At 39.0% G+C, this 23,079-nt stretch overlaps 2 pseudogenes; one reads left to right on the plus strand and one right to left on the minus strand.

Moving 5' to 3' along the window:
* Window positions 1-203: 203 nt before the first annotated feature.
* On the minus strand, window positions 204-11,404 carry LOC112631024 (annotated as a pseudogene).
* Window positions 11,405-21,304: 9,900 nt separating this feature from the next.
* LOC112632100 lies at window positions 21,305-21,587 on the plus strand (annotated as a pseudogene).
* The last annotated feature ends 1,492 nt before the right edge of the window (window positions 21,588-23,079 follow it).

Here is a 23,079-nt window from a genome sequence, read left to right on the forward strand (position 1 = left end):
AATCAACACCTCTGGTCTATATTAAATTTAGATTTTAACTTAAAACGTCCACACATTGGATACAATTAAAAATACTTTCTCTACTATGTGATGTTCACTGAGAAGGTACTTCTTATTACATATGCTCTATAAAATATAACCTCATAGTAAATTCTTTCCTATAGTTTCCTATAGTTTGTGCATTTTCTCTGGCCTCTTGACTTCACACAGAATGATTTTCCACATTCATTATATCCATAGGGTTTCTGTCTTATATGAGTTCTGTGGTGAACAATTAGGGCTGACTTCTGACGAAAGGCTTTCCCACATTCATTACACCCAAAAGGTTTCTCTCCTGTGTGTCTTTTCAGATGTTCTGTGAAACTGGAGTAGTAGCAGAAAAATGTGTCCCTTTTCAACCTAGGGATGCTGAGCCACATTTAACCCTGTATGAACTCTCTGATGTTTACTGAGGGGTGACATTGAGCAAAATGTTTCCTATATTCAATCACCAATAATTTTTTTCCACTTTCAGTTTTATAATATAATGTATGGTCCAAATTCCAGAATAATGTTTTCCTGCATTCCATATCTTCATATTGTTTTTTCCCTCTTTAAGTTTTCTTCTATACTGTAAGAATTGACTTCAGGGCAAAGGTGTTCTCATTATCATTATATTAACAGATTTCTCTCACCCTTTACGTTCTCTGTTCTACAAAGTTCTGACTTCACCCAGAGTAATTTCCCTCACTTACTACATCTCTAGGATTTCACCCCAAGTGTGTTCTCTGACATACAGTTAGTTTTGACTTAATATGGAATGATTTTCCACAAACATTACATTCACAGGGTTTCTCCCCTGTGTGTGTTCTATGATGTGCAATGAGTTTTGATTTCACACAGAATGATTTTCCACATTCATTACATTCGTAGGGTTTCTGTCTTATATAAGTTCTCTGGGGAACAATTAGGGTAGACTTCTGATAGAAGGTTTTCCCACATTCATTACATCTGAAAGGTTCCTCCCCTGTATGTCTTCTCAGATGTTCTGTGAAACTTGAGTAGTAGCAGAAAAATTCTCCACACTGAATACATTCATAAGGTTTCTCACTTGTGTGAGTTCTTAGATGTTTAGTAAGGGTTGACTTCTCAGAGAATGACTTCCCATATTCATTACATTCATAAGGTTTTTCTCCTGTGTGAATTCTTTGATGTTCAATGAGGTCTGATTTCTCAGAAAGGCATTCCCACATGCATACCATTCATAGGGCTTCTCCCCTGTGTTTTCTGATGCACAGTAAGGACTGACTTAAATGAGAAGGCTTTCCCACATTCATGACATTCATATGGTTTCTCCTGTGTGTGTTCTCTGATGTTGAGTAAGGGTTGACTTTTCACTGAAGGATTTCCCACATTCTTGACATCTGTAAGATCTCTCCCCTGTGCAAGTTGTTTGATGTTTAATGAGGTCCGAATTCTTACAGAAGGTCTTCACACATTCATGACATTCATAGGGTTTTCCCCGTGTGTGTTTTCTGATGTCTCGTGTGGGCTGACTTCTGGGTGAAGGTTTTTCCATATTCATGACATTCATAAGGCTTTTCTCCTGTATATGTTCTATGTTGTAAATGAAGGACTAATTTTTCACTGAAAAAGGTTCCACATTCATTATATTTAATAATATTGTTAATTGAGTGGGTTCTCTGAATTGGAGTGAGATTTAACCTCTGGCTGAATGGGTAAACACTCTGATGTTCAAGGAGAATTGATTCCTCAAAGATACTTTCTCCATATTCTTTGCATTCATAGTGGTTCTCTCTTGGATGTGTTTGCTGATGAGTAATGAAAAATGACACATCACAGGTTTTCCCATGTTCTGTATACTTGCAGGCTTTCTGTCCTGTGTAAGCTCTCTTACATACAAGGAAGAGTGAATTCTCAGTGAAAGCGTTCCCATATTTATTATATTCAAAAGGTTGCTCACAATTTTTAATTTTCTGATGCCAAACGAGGTCTTCATTCAGCCAGAAGCTGTTCCCGTTTTTATTATATTCATAAGGTTCCTCTTCAAAATGAATTATTTCACGCTTTCATCACAGAAACATTTTCCACCTTTGTTAAACTTAGTTGACAAGGATATGTAAGATAAATAAAGTTAGCATTATGTTTGAAGGCTTAGCTCAGGCCATTATTTCCTCACACCTACATTATGACAACAATGTGCACACTTCCAGTCTTATACCTCTTTTCAACTCAACACAGCAGCAACAAATCAAATTTCTAAAATTTCTAATTCATAGATAGTCCCATAATCCAGACTCCAATTCTGGGTGTTGTTGTTGCTGCTGCTGTTGTTGTTGCTGTTTTGGAGACAGAGTCTTGCTCTGTCACCCAGGTTGGAGTGTAGTGACGTGATCTCGGTTCATTGCAACCTCTACTCTCTGGGTTCAAGTGATTCTCATGCCTCAACCTCCCAAGCAGTTGGGACTACAGGCATGCACCACCATGTTCAGCTAGTTTTTATGTTTTTAGTAGAGACAGGATTTTGGCATGTTAGCCAGACTGGTCTCGAACTCCTGGCCTCTAGCAATTCACCCACATTGAACTTCCAAAGTGCTAGGATTACAGACATGAGCCACTGCACCTGGCTTAATTGTTTTTCTAGCTCTGATTCACTAGGAATAAAAGTATGCAACAATAAGAGTGAAATCAATGAGTGAACAAGCCATCCTTGCCAGAGGATCAGGCTTATGGTTCTATTCCAGCTGTGGGATTTGCCCTTTATTCCATCAACTTTACTACACTATATTGAGTCCAAGGTTCCAAGAACAAACACTTTAACCAAGCCATTCTTTTACAAGTCTAGAATGAGTATATTTCACTCTAGGTAAGTTTTGCTGTTTGTCCCTCATAAATTGCTCATTCCCATCATAATCTTATACTGATTGCTTTTTCATTGTCAGCTTACAGTCTAACAGTGTTTTTAAAAAGTTGCCCTCCCAAATTTTCCCACCACTTCCAGGTTCATTTACTAAAAAAGATGAAAGGACTGTTTGTATAATTCATTCAAGCACAAACATCAGCTGGATTGCTATAAAAATATTCTTTGTTAAACACTGAATTTTAAAATATTCCATGCAGTTCTGTTTTCGTTCACCAACTATGTTCCCGGCAGCCATTACTTTATCTATGATTTTCTCTCAGTGCCCTACATAGATATTTAATTAATGGTACTTTTAAAATAACGTTTATCAGTATTACCTAGAGAGCTTTTCCAAACACAAATTTTTTCAGGCTTCACGCTGAAATCGTTACTGTTTGAACGTTTAATTTTAATTGCTTTTTATATTTTAGAGACAGAATCGCTCTGTCACCCAGGCTGCAGTGCAATGGCACAAACACAGCTCACTGAAGCCTCTTCCCAGGCTAAAGCAAGACTCTCACCTCAGTCCCCCAGTAGCTGAGATCACAAAAATTAGCCAGGCATGGGATCGCAGGTGTGTGCCACCATGCCTGGCTAACTTTTTAATTCTTCAAAGAGATGGGGTCTCCCCGTGTTGCCCAAGCTAGTCTCAAATTCCTGGGCTCAAGCGATCCTCCCACCTTAGCCTCCCAAAGTGCTGGGATTACAGGCATGAACCACAGGGCCCAGGCTATTTTAAAATAATTCTGTAAAAAATGGTGAATATGGTAGAATGCTAACGAAAGAGCAACTCAAAAAAGCATGTATAGAAAAATATATTTAATATTTTGTAGAAGGAGGGATGGTCTTTACTAGGAAGAGTACACTAGGGAGCTTTCTGGGGGTGTTGAAAAATCACTCTATATATTCATCTCAATGATGGGTATATGAGTGTTATATATATATTTATATATATATATATAAAATTCATTAAGTTGTGACAACTATATAATTTATACTACAATTAAAAAAACAAGACATGTGTAGGGAAGTGATACTGGGAGATGCTGGGTGATTCAGAGCCACTGGATATTTGGGTCATGTCAACATGCTACTTCCAAAGGTCTGGAGCCTCTAAAATATGATTCCTGAAGAACATTTCAATGGTCTTATTATCTGAACTTACCCTTTGTGATCTACCTACATCCATCTGGCACTTACTAACTCACCCAGATGACTCTGGAATGGAAATTTTTCCTCTAATATCCATGGCTCCTCGTCTTTCTCCAACTTGAGGATCACTTCTGGTTTAGGAATGCAATACCCTGTGAATGAGAATTATATTACTTGGGACAAACTGGGTGGGCTTCCCTGAAGGAGGAAGACAGTATACACCAAACAGTGTACACACACACGCACACACACCCCATTTAATACTGTTATGGGGGCAGAGAAAAAACATTCTTTCTGGTATCCAAAAGGGATACATTGTCCTTGACCTCTGAACCTCAAACCTAACTATTATTATATTTTACAAATGTTCCACAAGTTTCTATTGATAAGAAAGGACATACATTCTGGTCTTCTACATGGGAAACAATTCCTACCTACCTACTGAGACAAAGTGGCTGTAGTTCTCCAGCATCACATCCCTGGACAGGGTCCTCTGAGCAGGGTCCAGATGCTGCCACTCCTCTTGAGTGAAGCCCACAGTCACATCCTTAAATGACACCGATCCCTGGAAAATAACAGTTCTGCTCAGTCTGAAGTGATAAGAATCAGCTGACGTGAAAAAAGATGTTTAGGGACTAATTCTTACCATTTTTATTGTTGAAAATTAAATAGAAAATGTTATAAAGGGCCTCCATGATATATGTTGCTTTATGTTACACATTGTGGATAAAAAATCAAGAGAAATATCCTGTTGGTGCATTAATTTATTACTTAATGCAAAAATATTTAGTGCCTACATGTGCCTAGAGCTTTCCTAGTTTCTGAGTATTCCAATTTGAATACAAAAGTCTTCATTACAAAAGAGGAACATATCTTCTCACAAGGAAACATACATACAGAAACAGATCTACCACAGGATTAAAGGACTCACTCCACAGATATGTGCAACACAGATGGATCACAAAAGTGTTCTGTGTAAATTCATGTGAGAGTGTGTCAACATATTAGATTTCACTGAAGTGATAAAACTTTAGTTCCTTTGCAAACATGTAACAAAAACTCAATAAAAGTTTAAAAACCAAAAAAAAAAAAAAAAAAAAAAATGAAGATGGTCGAATAGGAACAGCTCCAGCATCCAGCTCCCAGCATGAGCGACACAGAAGACAGGTGATTTCTGCATTTTCAACTGAGGTACTGGATTCATCTCATTGGGGCGTGTCGGAGAGTTGGTGCTGGTCAGTGGGTGCAGCCCAACCAGCGAGAGCTGAAGCAGGGTGAGACATAGCCTCACCTGGGAAGCTCAAGGGAGAAGGGAATTCCTTTTCCTAGCCAAGGGAAACTGAGACACATAACACCTGGAAAATCGGGTAACTCCCACCCTAATACTGTGCTTTACCAAGGGTCTCAGCAAACAGCACACCAGGAGACTATATCCAACGCCTGGCCCAGAGGGTCCCACACCCACAGAGCCTACCTCATTGCTAGCACAGCAGTCTGAGATCTAACTGTAAGGTGGCAGCGAGGCTGGGGAGGGGCACCTGCCATTGCTGAGGTTTAAGTAGGTAAACGAAGCCGCTAGGAAGCTCAAACTGGGTGGAGCCCACCACAGAGTAAGGAGGCCTGCCTGTCTCTGTAGACTCCACCTCTGGGGACAGGGTATAGCTAAACAAAAAGCAGCAGAAACCTCTGCAGATGTAAATGTCCCTGTCTGAAAGCTTTGAAGAGAGCAGTAGTTCTCCCAGCAGGGAGGTTGAAATCTGAGAACGGAAAGACTGCCTGCTCCAGTGGGTCCCTGACCCTTGAGTAACCTAACTGAGAGACATCCCCCACTAGGTGCAGACTGACACCTCACACCTTGTACGGCTGGGTACAACTCTGAGACAAAGCTTCCAGAGCAAGAATCAGGCAGCAACACTTGCTGTTTGGCAATATTCTATCTTCTGCCGCCTCTTGCTGGATACTCAGCCAAACAGGGTCTGGAGTGGACCTCAAGCAAAATCCAAAAGACCTGCAGCTGAGGGTCCTGGCTGTTAGAAGGAAAACTAACAAACAGAAAGGACACCCACACCAAAACCTCATCAGTACATCACCATTATCAAAGTCCAAAGGCAGATAAAACCACAAAGATGGGGAAAAAGCAGTGCAGAAAAGCTGTAAATTCAAAAAATTAGAGTGCATCTCCCCCTCCAAAGGAATGCAGCTCATCGCCAGCAACAGAACAAAGCTGGATCGAGAATGACTTTCACGAGTTGAGAGAAGAAGGCTTGAGTCAATGAAATTTCTCAGAGCTAAAGGAGGAACAATGACCCAGCGCAAAAAATTAAAAACCTTTTAAAAAGAATAGAAGAATGGATAACTAGAATAACCAATGCAGAGAAGTCCATAAACGAAGTGATAGAGATGAAAACCATGACATGAGAACTACATGACAAATGCACAAGCTTCAGTAACCAACTCAATCAACTGGAGGAAAGATTATCAGTAATTGAAGACCAAATGAATGAAATGATGCAAGAAAAGAAGTTTAGAGAAAAAAGAATAAAAAGAAATGAACAAAGCCTCCAAGAAATATGGGATTATGTGAAAGACCAAATCTACATCAGATCGGTGTGCCTGAAAGTGACGGGGACAATGGAACCAAGCTGGAAAACACCCTGCAGGATATTATCCAGGAGAACTTCCCCAACCTAGGAATGCAGGCCAACATTCAAATTCAGGAAATACAGAGAACGCCACAAAGATACTCCTCGTGAAGAGCAACTCCAAGACACATAATTGTCAGATTCACCAAAGTTGAAATGAAGGAAAAAATGTTAAGGGCAGCCAGAGAGAAAGGTCGGGTTGCACACAAAGGGAAGCCCATCAGACTAACAGCAGATCTCTCGGCAGAAACTTTACAAGCCAGAAGAGAGTGGGGGCCAATATTCAACATTCTTAAAGAAAAGAACTTTCAACCCAGAATTTCCTATCCAGCCAAACTAAGTTTCATAAGTGAAGGAGAAACAAAATCCTTTACAGACAAGCAAATGCTTAGAGATTTTGTCACCACCAGGCCTGCCTTACAAGAGATCCTGAAGGAAGCACTAAACATGGAAAGAACAACCGATGACAGCCACTGCAAACTGATAACAGCCACTGCAAAGACATGCCAAATGAAAGACTATCACTGCTAGGAAGAAACTGCATCAACTAACGAGCAAAATAACCAGCTAATATCATAATGACAGGATCAAGTTCACACATAACAATATTTACCTTAAATGTAAATGGGCTAAATGATTCAACTAAAAGACACAAACTGGCAAATTGGATAGAGTCAAGACCCATCAGTTTGCTGTATTCAGGAGACCCATTTCACATGCAGAGACACATATAGGCTCAAAATAAAGGGATGGAGGAAGATCTACCAAGAAAATGGAAAACAAAAAAAAAAAGCAGGAGTTGTAATCCTAGTCTCTGATAAAACAGACTTTAAACCAACAAACATCAAAAGAGACAAAGAAGGCCATTACATAATGGTAAAGGGATCAATTTATCAGGAAGAGCTAACTATCCTAAATACATATGCATGCAATACAGGAGCACCCAGATTCATAAAGCAAGCCCTTAGAGACTTACAAAGAGACTTAGACTCCCATACAATAATAATGGGAGACTTTAACACCCCATTGTCAACATTAGACAGATCAACGAGACAGAAAGTTAGCAAGGATATCCAGGAATTGAACTCAACTCTGCACCAAGCGGACCTAATAGACATCTACAGAACTCTCCACCACAAATCAACAGATTATACATTCTTCTCAGCACCACATCACACTTATTCCAAAATTGACCACATAGGTGGAAGTAAAGCACTCCTCAGCAAATATAAAAGAACAGAAATTATAACTGTCTCTCAGACCACAGTGTAATCAAACTAGAACTCAGAACTAAGAAACTCAATCAAAATCACTCAACTACATGGAAACTGAACAACCTGCTCCTGAATGACTACTGGGTTCATAACAAAATGAAGGCAGAAATAAAGATGTTCTTTGAAACCAATGAGAACAAAGATACAACATACCAGAATCTCTGGGACACGTTTAAAGCAGTGTGTAGAGGGAAATTTGTAGCACTAAATGCCCAGAAGAGAAAGCAGAAAAGATCTAAAATAGACACCCTAACATCACAATTGAAAGCACTAGAGAAGCAAGAGCAAACACATTCAAAAGCTAGGAGAAGGCAAGAAATAACTAAGATCAGAGCAGAATTGAAGGAGATAGAGACACAGAAAATCCTTCAAAAAAATCAATGAATCCAGGAGTTGGTTTTTTGAAAAGATCAACAAAATTGATAGACCGCTAGCAAGACTAATAAATAAGAAAAGAGAGAAGAATCAAATAGACACAATAAAAAATGATAAAGGGGATATCACTGACCCTACAGAAATACAAACTACCATCAGAGAATATTATAAACACCTCTACACAAATAAACTAAACACCTAGAAGAAATGGATAAATTCCTGGACACATACACTCTCCCAAGAATAAACCAGGAAGAAGTTGAATCCCTGAATAGACCAATAGTAGGCTCTGATATTGAGCCAATAATTAATAGCCTACCAACCAAAAAATGTCCATTACCAGATGGATTCACAGCCGAATTATACCAGAGGTACAAGGAGGGGGTGGTACCATTCCTTCTGAAACTATCCCAATCAATTAAAAAAGAGGGAATACTACCTAACTCATTTTATGAGGCCAACATCATCCTGATACAAAAGCCTGGCAGAGACACAATAAAAAGAGAGAATTTTAGACCAATATCCCTGATGAACATCAATGCAAAAATCCTCAATAAAATACTGGCAAACTGAATCCAGCAGCACATCAAAAAGCTTATCCACCATGATCAAGTGGGCTTCATCACTAGGATGCAAGGCTGGTTCAACATATGCAAATCAATAAACATAATCCAGCATATAAACAGAACCAAAGACAAAAAACACATGATTATCTCAACAGATGCAGAAAAGGCCTTTGATCAAAATTCAACAGCCCTTCATGCTAAAAACTCAATAAATTCGGTATTGATGCAACGTATCTCAAAATAATAAGAGCTATTTATGACAAACCCACAGCCAATATCATAATGAATGGGCAAAAACTGGAAAAATTCCCTTTGAAAACTGGCACAAGACAAGGATGCCCTCTCTCACCCCTCCTACTCAACATAGTGTTGGAAGTTCTGGCTAGGGCAATCAGTCAAGAGAAAGAAATAAAGGGTATTCAATTAGGAAAAGAAGAAGTCATATTGTCCCAGTTTGCAGATGACATGATTGTATATTTAGAAAACCCTATCATCTCAGCCCAAAAACTCCTTAAGCTAATAAGCAACTTCAGCAAAGTCTCAGGATACAAAATAAATGTGCAAAAATCACAAGCATTCTTATACACCAATAACAGACAAACAGAGAGCCAAATCATGAATGAACTTCCATTCACAATTGCTTCAAAGAGAAGAAAATACCTAGGAATCCAGCTTACAGGGGATGTGAAGGACCTCTTCAAGAAAAACTACAAACTACTGCTCAGTGAAATAAAAGAGGACACAAACAAATGGAAGAACACACCATGCTCATGGATAGGAAGAATCAATATCGTGAAAATGGCCATACTGCCCAAGGTAATTTATAGATTCAATGCCATCCCCTTTAAGCTACCAATTACTTTCTTCCCAGAATTGGAAAAAAACTGCTTTAAAGTTCATATGGAACCAAAAAAGACCCCACTTTGCCAAGACAATCCTAAGTCAAAAGAACTAAGCTGGAGGCATCACACTACCTGACTTCAAAGTATACTACAAGACTACAGTAACCAAAACAGCATGGTACTAATATGAAAACAGAGATACAGACCAATGGAACAGAACAGAGCCCTCAGAAATAATACCACACATCTACAGCCATCTGATCTTTGACAAACCTGACAAAAACAAGAAATGGAGAAAGGATTCCCTATTTAATAAATGGTGCTTGGAAAACTGGCTAGCCACAAGTAGAAAGCTGAAACTGGATCCTTTCCTTACTCCTTATATGAAAATTAATTCAAGATGGATTAGAGACTTAAATGTTAGACCTAAAACCATAAAAACCCTAGAAGAAAACATAGGTAAAACCATTCAGGACATAGGCATGGGCAAGGACTTCATGTCTAAAACACCAAAAACAATGGCAACAAAAGCCAAAATTCACAAATGGGATCTAATTAAACTAAAGAGCTTCTGTACAGCAAAAGAAACTACCATCAGAGTGAACAGGCAACCTACAGAATGGGAGAAAATTTTTGCAATCTACTCATCTGACAAAGGGCTAATATTCAGAACCTACAAAGAACTGAAACAAATTTACAAGAAAAAAACAAACAACCCCATCAAAAAGTGGGCAAAGGATATGAACAGACATTTCTCAAAAGAAGACATTTATACAGCCAACAGACACAAGAAAAAATGCTCATCATCACTTGCCATCAGAGAAATGCAAATCAAAACCACAATGAGATACCATCTCACACCAGTTAGAATGGCAATCATTACAAAGTCAGGAAACAACAGGTGCTGGAGAGGATGTGGAGAAATAAGAACACTTCTACACTGTTGGTGGGATTGTAAACTAGTTCAACCATTGTGGAAAACAGTGTGGCGATTCCTCAAGGATCTAGAACTAGAAATACCATTTGACCCAGCCATTCCATTACTGGGTATATACCCAAAGGATTATAAATCATGCTGCTATAAAGACACATACACATGTAAGTTTACTGTGGCACTATTCACAATAGCAAAGACTTGGAATCAACCCACATGTCCATCAGTGACAGACTGGATTAAGAAAATGTGGCACATATACACCATGGAATACTATGCAGCCATAAAAAAGGATGAGTTCGTGTCCTTTGTAGGGACATGGATGCAGCTGGAAACCATCATTCTCAGCAAACTATCGCAAGAACAGAAAACCAAACACCACATGTTCTCACTCATAGGTGGGAATTGAACAATGAGATCACTTGGACACAGGAAGGGGAACATCACACACCGGGGCCTATTGTGGGGAGAGGGGAAGGGGTGGGATAGCATTAGGAGATATACCTAATGTAAATGAGGAGTTAATGTGTGCAGCACACCAACATGGCACATTTATACATGTGTAACAAACTTGCACGTTGTGCACATGTACCCTAGAACTTAAATTGAAAAAAAAAAATGGTTAAAAACCGTAAAAAATATGTAGCAAGTCAGTGGACTTGCTTAACAAGATAAGAGCATGTCTTACCTGCGATGAGGTAAAGGTTGCATAGGCATGGGAGATGAGGAAGACTAGGAAATACTTTTGGCTTTAATCCTGTTAGTGTTCTCCAAATATTTTTCACTCAACTGATCTGTAAAAATGTTTAGCAACTACTAATTTTATTTATATTTATTTATAAAGTAAAATACAATCAATCCACATATAAGGAAAGCTTAATTTTGTTCTTATTTTTTAGATAAAAATATAAATATCCAAGCTGATATTTTCCTCCAATGCTCTAAAGGACTGGCAGTATATACATAAACCCAATTATCTTGCACACTTCCTTTAGGCCATAGACTCCCTGCTCCCCTACTCCACATCACTGATGCAAATAGCAGAATTGATGGTGAACTGAAAATACACACCCAAATCCCTGTAACGTAATTCATTTTCACTGAGGAAGCAATGCCACCAAAGTAGAGTGGAGACTGTGCTGGAGAGCAGCATTAGAGGTAGATTGTCTATATTAAGGGGCAGCAGTGGAGATGTAGAAGAGGGAATTCACTAAGCAAAGGAAGAGAGCAAGGGCTACTTCCAGAGGGCCTGCATAGAGGCCTTAGAAGATCTGGAAATTAGAACCAGGAGGTTGGGTGTTGTGGGAGGGTAGAGGGCAGACAGTAAGACACATGCAGGCCATGGACATCTTGGAATGTCTTCATGTCATGGAAGTGAGCATGTCCAGTGGAAGGCTACAAAGATGATTCTGAAGCTGGGGAGAGACTTAAGGTCTGGAGTTCAAGACCAGCCTGGCCAGCATGGTGAAACCCCGTCTCTACTAAAAATACAAATAATAGCCATGCGTGGTGGTGGATGCCTATAATCTCAGCTACTCAGGAGGCTGACGCAGGAGAATCTCTTGAATTCGGGAGGCAGAGGTTGCAGTGAGCCAATATCATGCCACTGAACTCCAGCCCGGGTGATAGGGTGAGACTCCATCTCAAAATATATATACATTTTGAGATTAAAAGATATATATATATATATATATATATATATATATATATATATATATATATCTATCTCAGGAAAAAAAGAGCATTCCAAAATTAAATAAATTTTTAGCTAGATTTACTAAAGAAAAAAATGCAAAGAACTAAAATCAGAAATGAAAGTGACATTACAAAAAAAATGAGTTATAAGAGAATACTATGAACAACTGTACACTAATAAATTAAGTTAATGAAATAGACACATTTCCTAGAAGGACACAAATTACTAAAACTGACTCAAGAAGAAATATAAAATCTCAACATACTTACAAAAAGTAAAGAGATATATCAGTAATTTTTTAAAAACCTGCCCAAGGGAAAAAAATCCAGGGTAAGATGGCTTCACTGGTGAATTCTATCAAATTAAAGAAATAATACTAATCTTCCTCAAACATTTCCAAAAATTAGAAGGGAATACTTCCTAACTCATTCCTGTGAGTTTTATTCCTGTGGGTGCCAGCCAGCATTATCTTGATACCAAAGCCAAAAAAAGACTTCACAGGAAAACAAAATTACAGGCTAATATCCCTTATGAACACAGATGCAAAAAAAAATCAATAAAATACTAGCAAACCAAATTTGGCAGCATATTAAAAACATTACATACTATGACCAAGTTGGATCTATCCCAGGAATGCAAGAGTGGTTCGATATAAGAAAATTAATCAGTGTAAGACACCACATTAATAAAACAAATGAATAAACACGTGATCATATCAATGATGCAGAAAAAAAACACAAAATCCAATACTATTTGAGGATAACAAAACTCAGAAAACAGAGGAATAAAAGACATTCAAATTGAAAGGCAGAAGTAAAACTACTCTATTTGCAGATAACATTATTTAGCAAATAATCCACAAAAAATCTGAACTAACAAATGGTTTCAGCGAAGTTGCAGAGTACAAAATCAACACATAACAATTAGTTGTTTTTTTTTTTAATACTCCAACAATGAACCATCCAAAATGAAATTCAGAAAATAATTCCGTTTATGATAGTATCCAGTAGAATAAAATACTTAGTGTTATGGTCTGAATGTTTGTGCCCTTCACAACTTCATTGAATCTAATACCATTGCAATAGTACAAAGAGGCATGGCCTTTAGGAGGTGATTAGGAAGCTCTGCCCTCATGAATGGGATTAGTGTCCTTATAACTTAATGGACACAGTAGTGGCTTGACAACCTGGAGAAAGAGGTTTAGATACTGTGCTACCAATAATCAGAAATTTTATTTTTGATAAGCTTACATAAAGTAATAATGTTTTTCCAAAAATAAGACTTAGTCAAATGGTACCTTTTAACTTCTAAAATGTTTTAATACATCAAAACTGATTTGAATATTTAATATAGCAAGTATGGATAATTCCAGGAAGATGATGATCTAAGGGATCAAACCAGAGGTGAGGAGACAGGTAGCACTGGCAGGTTTAAGACATTAGATATCAGCCGGGTGCAGTGGCTCACGTCTGTAATCCCAACACTTTGGGAGGTCAAGGTGGGCAGATCACCTGAGGTTGGGAGTTTGAGACCAGCCTGACCAACATGGAGAAACCCCGTCTCTTCTAAAAATACAAAATTATCCAGGCGTGGTGGTGCATGCCTCTAATCCCAGCTACTTGGAAGGCTGAGGTAGGAGAATCACTTGAACCCAGAAGGTGGAGGTAGTGGTGAGCTGAGATCGTGCCACTGCATACAGCCTGGGCACCAAGAGTGAAACTCCATCTCAAAAAAAAAAAAAAAAAAAAAAAAAAAATGGATACAAACAGGGAGAAGGAGCAAATAAATATAAATATTGTGGATAATGGTATAGCCTGATTTCTCACTGTTGGGGAAAGAAGTTACAAAGATGGAAAACAGAAAGGCTATGGGGTTAAGATTGAAACTGGAAAATGTCTATGTAAACTCATTGTTTAAAAAACATGTATAGATAGACCAATATAAAAATAGGTGCACACATGTGTATTTGTGTATGTGTATACATACACATATATATTTCCTAATTCTGTCAATTGAGAGGGTCTGAGACAGTGACAACCTTTAGCAATGAGCACCCAGATCTTGCTTTTTAAATTCCATCCTCCACTAGAAAGAACAATGTCCTTTGGAGAAATGGCTAATGGCAGAGGTAGTGCAGGAAAAGGACAAGATGGGCTAGGTACATCTGTTGTGCCACAGAGTAATTACTCAAAAATTGATGTGGGAGGCAGGCTGAAAATGGAATAGGTAACTCCAAAACTCCATCCCAAACTAAAGCAACAATTAAGCTGGAAAAAAAAAAAACCCTCTCAGCATCAAGCTTTTCAGAATTCTCCAATCTAATTAAAAACCTAGTACACCCAGAACATTCCTGGTATGGCTTGCTGATGCCTGTGCCAAAGTGGACAGTATGCACCTTGTTTTCAGAGAACTGTAGTTGTGTATTTTGATCTGTCTATGCAGGCTCTCTGAAAAAGTGGCTCAGAGGCTTGTCTTTGTTTTGCCTGCCTTGGAACTTTCTCAGGGCTAGGGCTATTCTTCCAGGAAGTGCTTGTTGAAAGCATTTAAAGGCAATTATCAGGTCACAGCAGCCAGATGAGAAAAGCAGCAGGTGGACTGATAAAACTGCGAATGGAAAAACTGGGAAGGAAATATGTGGGGGCCAGGGGTGGGGATAAGGGGTTTGAAAAGCTCCTGCATAAACCAGGGAATTGAGGTCATGTGCAAGGCCAGGGCAATATGCATGCTCAGAAAAAACCTGAGAGGAATCTAAGCTTTCATGTCTGGTCGACCTTAGGCTCAGTGTAAGCAGGAAGTAAAGTTTTACAGAGAGATGTAAATGGCCTGGCAAACCATTACAGGAGCGCCCTAAAACAGAAGCGATATGCAAAGACCAGAAGAGTTTTTTGTTTTGTTTTGGCTCTGGGCATTTAAAGAAATCTCTGTCAAATCACAAACTGACCACTAACAGAACAAAGGTTTCAGTGACCATGTACAACAAAGAACACTGACTGTACAAAAACAGTTTAGAAAAGTCACAAAATAAACAAACAATGCAAAATAAACAGCAACAACAAATTCTGGGGAAAAGAATCTGATTTCTAGAATTAGCACATTTTAATATTCAAAATGCTCAGTTTTCAATAAAAAATTATGAGGAATGCAAAGAAGGTAATATGACCCACAGATACACAGAAAAAAGAAATGAATAAAACCTGTCCTCAAAGACACCTTTGATATTGGTCTCACTAGATAAAGAATTGAAATCAACTGTTCTAAATGTGCTCGAAGAGCTAAATGAAACCAGACAAAGAACTAAGACAAACCAGGAGAATGATGCTGTGCCAAATACAAAATATTAAATTAGAGAACAAAATTATAAAAATGTAATTAGGACTGTCTGGAGCTGACAAGTACAGAAACTAAAATTGTTTAAATTCAGTGAAAGGATTTAATAACAGATTGGAGCTCAAAGAGAACAAAGAATCAGCAAAACTGAAGACACTGATGGAGGTTACTCATTCTGTGGAGCAGAGAAACATGGTGAAAAATGGACAGTGCCTAAGAGATCCATGAGACAACATCAAGCATACCAAAAGTTAATAACAAGAGTTGCTGACAAAGAGGAGAAAATGGAACCAAAAAATATCCGAAGAAATAATGTCTGAAGACCTTCCAAATTGATGAAAGATGTGAATCTCATGTCCAAGACTCTCAAGAAACTATAATTAGGATAACCTCAAAGAACTTCAAACTGAGAGAAATAATAAATTGTCAAAAGACAAAGAATCTTGAAAGTAGCAAGAGATAAGGGACTAACCATGTACAAAGGATCTGAAATAAGATTAACAGCCAGTCTTTTATTAGAAACTATGAAGGCCAGAGGCAGTAGGATAATGGCACCTTTAAAGTGCCAAAAGAAAAAAAAATATCAAAAATTCTACATTTGGCAAAACTGCCTTTCAAAAATGAAGGAGAAATTAAAACATTCCTAGATCAGCAGAATCTGAGAGAATTTATTAGTACTAGACCTGTCCTATAAGAAATGCAAAAGGAAGTCCTAAAGGTTGAAACAAAAGGACACTAGACGGTAACTCCAATCCAAACATACAAAAAATTCAAATGGTAAAAGTAACTACTGTAAGTAAATGCAAAAGCCAGTCTTATTGTATTCTTGGCTTTTATGTGCTTTTTTCTATATGATTTAAAAGACAAATACATAAAACAATAATTATAAATATATGGTAATGTGCACACAATTTACAAAGGCATAAAATGTGACAATAAGAAGACAAAGGACAGGGACAAAGCTGTATAGGGGCAGAGTTTTAATATAATATTAAGGCTCAGTTGGTAGTAATGCAAGCTAGATTGTTATAAATTCAAGATGTTAATTGCAACTCCAAGTATTAACACTAGGTAAATAATGACTACAAAGAAATACAAAAGGAATTAAAATGACACGTTAGAAAAAAACAAACACAAAAGAAGGCATACACAGAAAAACTGAAAACAAGATGTAATACACATGGAAAACAAATAGCAAAGAGGCATAAGTGCTTTATCAGTTTATCTTTTACTCTAAATGTAAATAAACTCTCAAGTAAAAGACAGAAATTGGCAAAATAGGCTGGGCTCGGTGGCTCACACCTGTAATCCCAGCACTTTGGGAGGCCAAGGCAGGTGGATCACAGGTCAGGAGTTTGAGACTAGCCTGACCAATACGGTGAAACCCCGTCTCTACTAAACAAACAAACAAACAAAATACAAAAATTAGCCAGGTGTAGTGGTGTGCAGCTGTAATCCCAGCTACTCGGGAGGCTGAAGCAGAATTGCTTGAACCCTGGAGGCAGAGGTTGCAGAGAGTCAAGATCACACCACTGCACTCCACCCTTGGCGACACAGTGAGACTCTGTCTCAAAAAAAAAAGAAAAAGAAAAGAAAAAAGAAATTGGCAAAATAAATACAAATATATGATCCAGCTATATATTGTCTACAAGACACCCTCTTTAGATACAAACCCACAACACAAAAGGTTGAAATTGAAATGACAGAAGAGGATAGCAACCTAAAGAATGCCAGGGTGGCTATCCTGAGACAAGAGACTTTAAGTCAAATATTATTACAAGAGAAAAACACTACATATTGATTTTTTTTTAAAAAAAAGGTCAGTCTACAAAGGACACATAGTAACAGAAATAGGAATAAATCATCCTGAAATTTACATGGAATTTTAAGGGATCTCAAATAGCCAAAATAATCTTGAAAACCCAGGCACCTATGGTAAAATGATTTTCAACAAAGTTGTCAAGAACAGCACTAGAGAAAGGACAATTTTTTTACCAAATAGTGTTGGTAAAACTGGATAGCCACATGCAAAACAAAACTACAAAAAAAATTAACTCAAAATGAATCAAAGACCCAAATCTAAGAACTAAAGTTACAAAACTCATGGCAGAACACATAGTAGAATGGATTCTTGACATTATATGTGGCAATGTTTTCTTGGATATAATACCAAAAACCACAGGCAACAGAAGTAAAAATAAATTGGACTGCATCAAACTTAAAAATTGTGCATCAAAGAACACAGTTAACTGAATGAAAAGGCAACCAACACAACAGGAAGAAATATTCACAATTCATGTATCTGAGGAGGAATTAACATAAAAAGTATATAAAGAACCCCTACAACTCAAAACAAACAAAATAACCTGATTCAAAGATGGACAGAGGACTTGAACAGACATTTCTCCATAAAAGATATATAAATGGTCAACAAGCTTATGAAAATATGCTCAACATCACTAATCATTAGGGAAATATAAATCAAAACCACAATGAAAAATTACCATATACCCAACACAATGACTGCTATCAAAACAACAAAAGAGAATAATGAGTGTTGGCAAGGATATGGAGAAATCAGAATCTTGTACACTGAGGATGGGACTGTAAAATGGTGCACCTTCTGTAGAAAACACGTTGGTGTTTCCTCAAGAAATTAAAAATAGAATTACCACAGGTTCCAGCCATACCACATTTGAGTATATACCCAAAGAACTGAAAGAAGGATCTCAAAGAGATAGTTGTACACCCATGTTCACAGTAGCATTATTCACAACAGTTAAAAAGAGGAAGGAACCCAAATGTCCACTGACAGATGAATGAATAAACAAAACATGGGGACAATGAAATATCATTCAACATTAGAAAGGAGATAAATTCTGACACATGCTACAACACTGAGGAAGCTTGAGGACATTATGCTAAGTGAAATAACCCAGTCATAAGACAAATACTGTATGATTTCACTTATATAAGATATAGCAAAAATAATGAAACTCATAGAAACAGAAAGTAGGATGGCGGTTGCCAGGGGCAAGGAGGAGGGGAAAATGAGGAGTTACTGTTTAATGGGTACAGAATTTCAATTTCCCAAAATGAAAAAGTTCCGGAGATTAGATGTACAATATGAATATACTTAACACTGCTTCTGAACTGTACATCCAAAAATGGTTAAGATTGCTAAAACAAAAAAACCAACAATAAATAAAGATGCCTGCTTTGGCCACATATATTCAACACTGTACTAAAAATTCCAGCCAGAGCAATTAGGCTAAGTAAATAAATAAACAAACCCAAATTGGAAAGAAAAAAATAAAATAGTTTTGTTTGCAGATGACATGATCTTATATGCAGAAAATACTAAAGAATCCACAAAGAAACTGCTAGAAGTAGGAAACAAATTCAGCAAAATTTGTTTTTGATACAAGATTTTGAGTGTTGATACAAGATCAACACTCAAAAATTAGTTGTCATTACAATGAAGAGTAAAAAAGCAAATTGACAATTCCACTTACAACAGCATTTAAACAAAAGAAATTTTAGGCTTGTGGGCCATTACAGTCTCTACTGCAACCAGTCAACTCTGCCCTTGTAGTGTGAAAGTACCCACAGACTATACATAAATACATGAGTATGGCTGAGTTCTGATAAAACTTTATAGACACTGAAGTCTGAATTTCATATAATTTACAACAGCATTTAAACAAAAAACTATTTAATAAATTTAAGCAAGGATATGCAACACTTGTACACTGAAAACTACAAAACATTAATGAAGGACAGAAGACCTAGGGGAAAAAAAATCTTATGTTCATGGATTATAAGATTTAATATTAAGATAACACTCCCCAAAGTGTTATCACCCACTCTAATACTTACCCAATGCAATACTTATCAAAAACTCAGCATACATTTTTGCAGAAATAGAAAAGCTAACTAAAAATTCCTATGGATTGCAAAGCACCCTGCTGTGGAAAACTGTCAGATTCACAATAAATTAAACGTAAAATTACCATATCCTCCAGCAATTTCACTCGTAGGTATATACCCAGAACAATTGAAAGCATGTATTCTAACAAATATTTGTACATGAATGCTCGTAGGAGCACTATTCACAATAGCGAAACACAGGATGACCCCCAATGTCCATTAACAGATGAATGGATAAACAAAAGTTGGTATATCCATATAACAGAATATTGTTCAATCATAAAAAGGGACAAAGTACTGATATATAACTACAACAAAAATGGGTCTTGAAATCATTATCCTAAGTGAGAGATCAGACACAAAAGGCTACAAATTGTATGATCACATTCGTATGCCATATCCAAAACAGGCAAATCTATAAAGACAGAAAGGAGATTATTGGTTGCTAGGGGTTGGGAGCAGAGGGGGGAAAAGGGAGCAACTGCTTATTAAGTTACAACACTGCTTATTAAGGGTACCATGTTTCCTTTTGGTGTGGTGAAAATATTCCAGAAATAAATGGTGGTTATGGTTGTACAACACTGTGAATGTACTAAAATCATTGAATTCTATACTTTAAAATGTCTTAATTGTGAATTTCACGTGATGTGCATGTTACCATAATTTTTTTTTTTTTAGGTATAATCCCTCGAAAGTCATTGCAAATATTCCAGTTCTGCCCAGTCTCTAGGGCTGTCACAAAGCCTGCCACATCCTAACAACCCATGATCACCCTAGCCTACCAGGACTGTTTCTTTAAACAACCATGAATCCTAATGCTACATAATTCATTGGATTTTTTGGCGGGGAGGGGGGGACGGAGTCTCGCTCTGTCGCCCAGGCTGGATCTTGGCTCACCGCAACCTCCGCCTCCTGGGTTCAAGCGAGTCTCCTGCCTCAGCGTCCCAAGTAGCTGGGACTACAGGCTTGTACCACCACACCTGGCTAATTTTTGTAATTTTAGTAGAGACGGGGCTTCACTATGTTGGCCAGGCTGGTTTCAAACTGCTGACCTCGTGATCCGCCTGCCTCAGCCTCCCAAAGTGCTGGGATTACAGGCATGAGCCACAGCACCCGGCCTAATGTTTTTCAATTTTACAAACAGTCTTGACACTTGTGAATATTCCTTTTTTTGTTTGTTTGTTTTTCCAGACCGGGTCTCATTCTGTCTCCCAGGCTGGAGTGCAATGGTATGATCTTGGGTCACTGCAACCTCCGCCTTCCGAATTCAAATAAATCTCCTGCCTCAGCCTCCCCAGTAGCTGGGATTACAGGCACATGCCACCATGTCTGGCTAATTTTGTATATTTTTAGTAGAGACAAGGCTTCACCATATTGACCAGGTTGGTCTTAAACTCCTGACCTCAAGGGATCCACCCGCCTCAGCCTCCCAAAGTGCTGGGATTCCAGGTGTGAGCCACCTCTCCCAGCCGCCATTATTTCTTTAAGGCATTCAGGTTCCACTATGCCATGGATTATTTCAGTAACATTGTTTGCTCTTCTTTCAATTTGCATAATCCTATCCCTAAAGAGACTGAAAACTAGGAACATGCCACTCCCAGGCTCCTTGGGACTCGACACATCCTCCTGGGATCATCTCAGAGGGAACTGGCTGTGCAGGCACTATGGAGGTGGTGCTGATCTTTCTATGCAGCCTGTTGGCCCTCATTGTCCTGGCCGGTGCAGCTGACAGGGAGAAGGAAATTGACCCTCTTCATTATGACCACCAGACCCTGAGGACTGGGGGGTTGGTATGTGCTGTGGTCCTCTTCTCCACTGGGATCCTCCTTATCCCAGGTTGCAGAAGCAAGTGCAGTTTCAATCAGAAGGGACCCCAAGAGAGGAGGAAGCCCAGTGGGGAACCTCATCACTGCAAATGCAACAAAGATCCAGAAAGCGGAGAATTGAATGAAGTGCAGCCCTCCGGTGGGAAGCCTCTGCAACCCAAAAGCAGCTGCTTGAACTTTTAGATGCAAATGTTGATGTTTAAGAAAACAGCCACTTCAGCAACAAATCTTTCCCCAAGAGAAGCCAGTAACTTGTGTGTCCCCACACGCCCTTCCCTGTCCCTTCAAACACCATTCCTCCACCTGATGATCCAACTAATCTCTTGCCTCACCACTGCAGCCTGCAGGCTCCTCCAATTCCTGTGATGTGTTTGTGTGTGTGTTTGCTGACTCTAGTGTTCATACCTACTTGTTCATGGTTATTACTGTTAGTGAACTGTGGACTCGCTTTCCTGGGCAGGGGCTGAGCCACGTAGCCATCTGCTCATCTCTGCCCCCATCACCTCTCACTCCTGGGAGTCTGCTTTATTCCCTGGAGAGTCTAGCTCCTTCCCTTTAGAGCATGGGCAGGAGTCTCCAGTTGTCTTGGGACCTGGGAAGGTTTGCACCACTTTCATTTTCTTTCTTCATGGAATCTCTTCACTCCTTTTACAAGAACCTTGCTTCCTTATCCCACTCCAACCCCAGTCTGTTCTGAAGATCAGTAATTAGAGATACAAAGCAAAGCAAGGAGTTTGTGAGCCCAGCATTGCCTTCAGCAGGCTACTATACCCTTCCATGGTTATTTTTCTCCCTGGGGAAGCCCCAGGGAGCCCTATCTGCCCTGCCCTTCACATAACACCCAGGGATTCCAGGTCCAGATCTGCTGCTTTTTTTCTTTTTTTTTTGAGTCCCACTCTGTCACCCAAACCGGAATGCAGTGGCACAATCTCAGCTCACTGCAACCTGGGTTCAAGGGATACTCATGCCTGGGCCTCCCGAGTAGCTGGGACCATAGGCATGCAGCACCACGCCCAGCTAATTTTTGTATTTTTAGTAGAGATGGGGTTTTCCCTGGCCTCAAGCAATCCACCTGCCTTGGCCTCCCAAAATTCTGGGATTACAGGTGTCAGCCACCGTGCCTATTCCAGGCCCAGGGCTTCTAATCTGCCCTTGGGGAATGTAGCCCTTGTATATCTTATCAGCAATAACCCCAGGGGCTCTGGTACCCTACCCCTCTCCAATCTTCCTGCCTCTGAGACTTCAATCTACAGCCCAGTTTTTCTGGACACAGGCTCCCATCCCTGAAGCTGAGTCTCCAGCAGGTGATGACTGCAGGATTCCCACTCTGTTGTGGCCAGCACACTGGAATGGACAGAGGGAGAGTAAGGGGCCTTTGCTTCTCTGCCCATGTCACCTTGGTCAGCAGAGACAACTCCCACATGATTTGTGCTGCCTGTCAGTGGTCAGAGAGGTGAGTGAGGTAGGTTAGAGACCCAGTAGGCTCCATGCAGCACTGCTGCAGAGGGTACAGGAAGAGGTCAAAGGTCATAATGAGAGTGGGAGCTCAAATGAGATCCCGCCCTTCCTGTCCTCCATGTGCCTGTGGAAATCAACCAAACAGAGCCTCTGTG

Source organism: Theropithecus gelada, chromosome 9, assembly GCF_003255815.1.
Source record: "Theropithecus gelada isolate Dixy chromosome 9, Tgel_1.0, whole genome shotgun sequence".
Classification (NCBI taxonomy): Eukaryota; Metazoa; Chordata; class Mammalia; order Primates; family Cercopithecidae; genus Theropithecus; species Theropithecus gelada.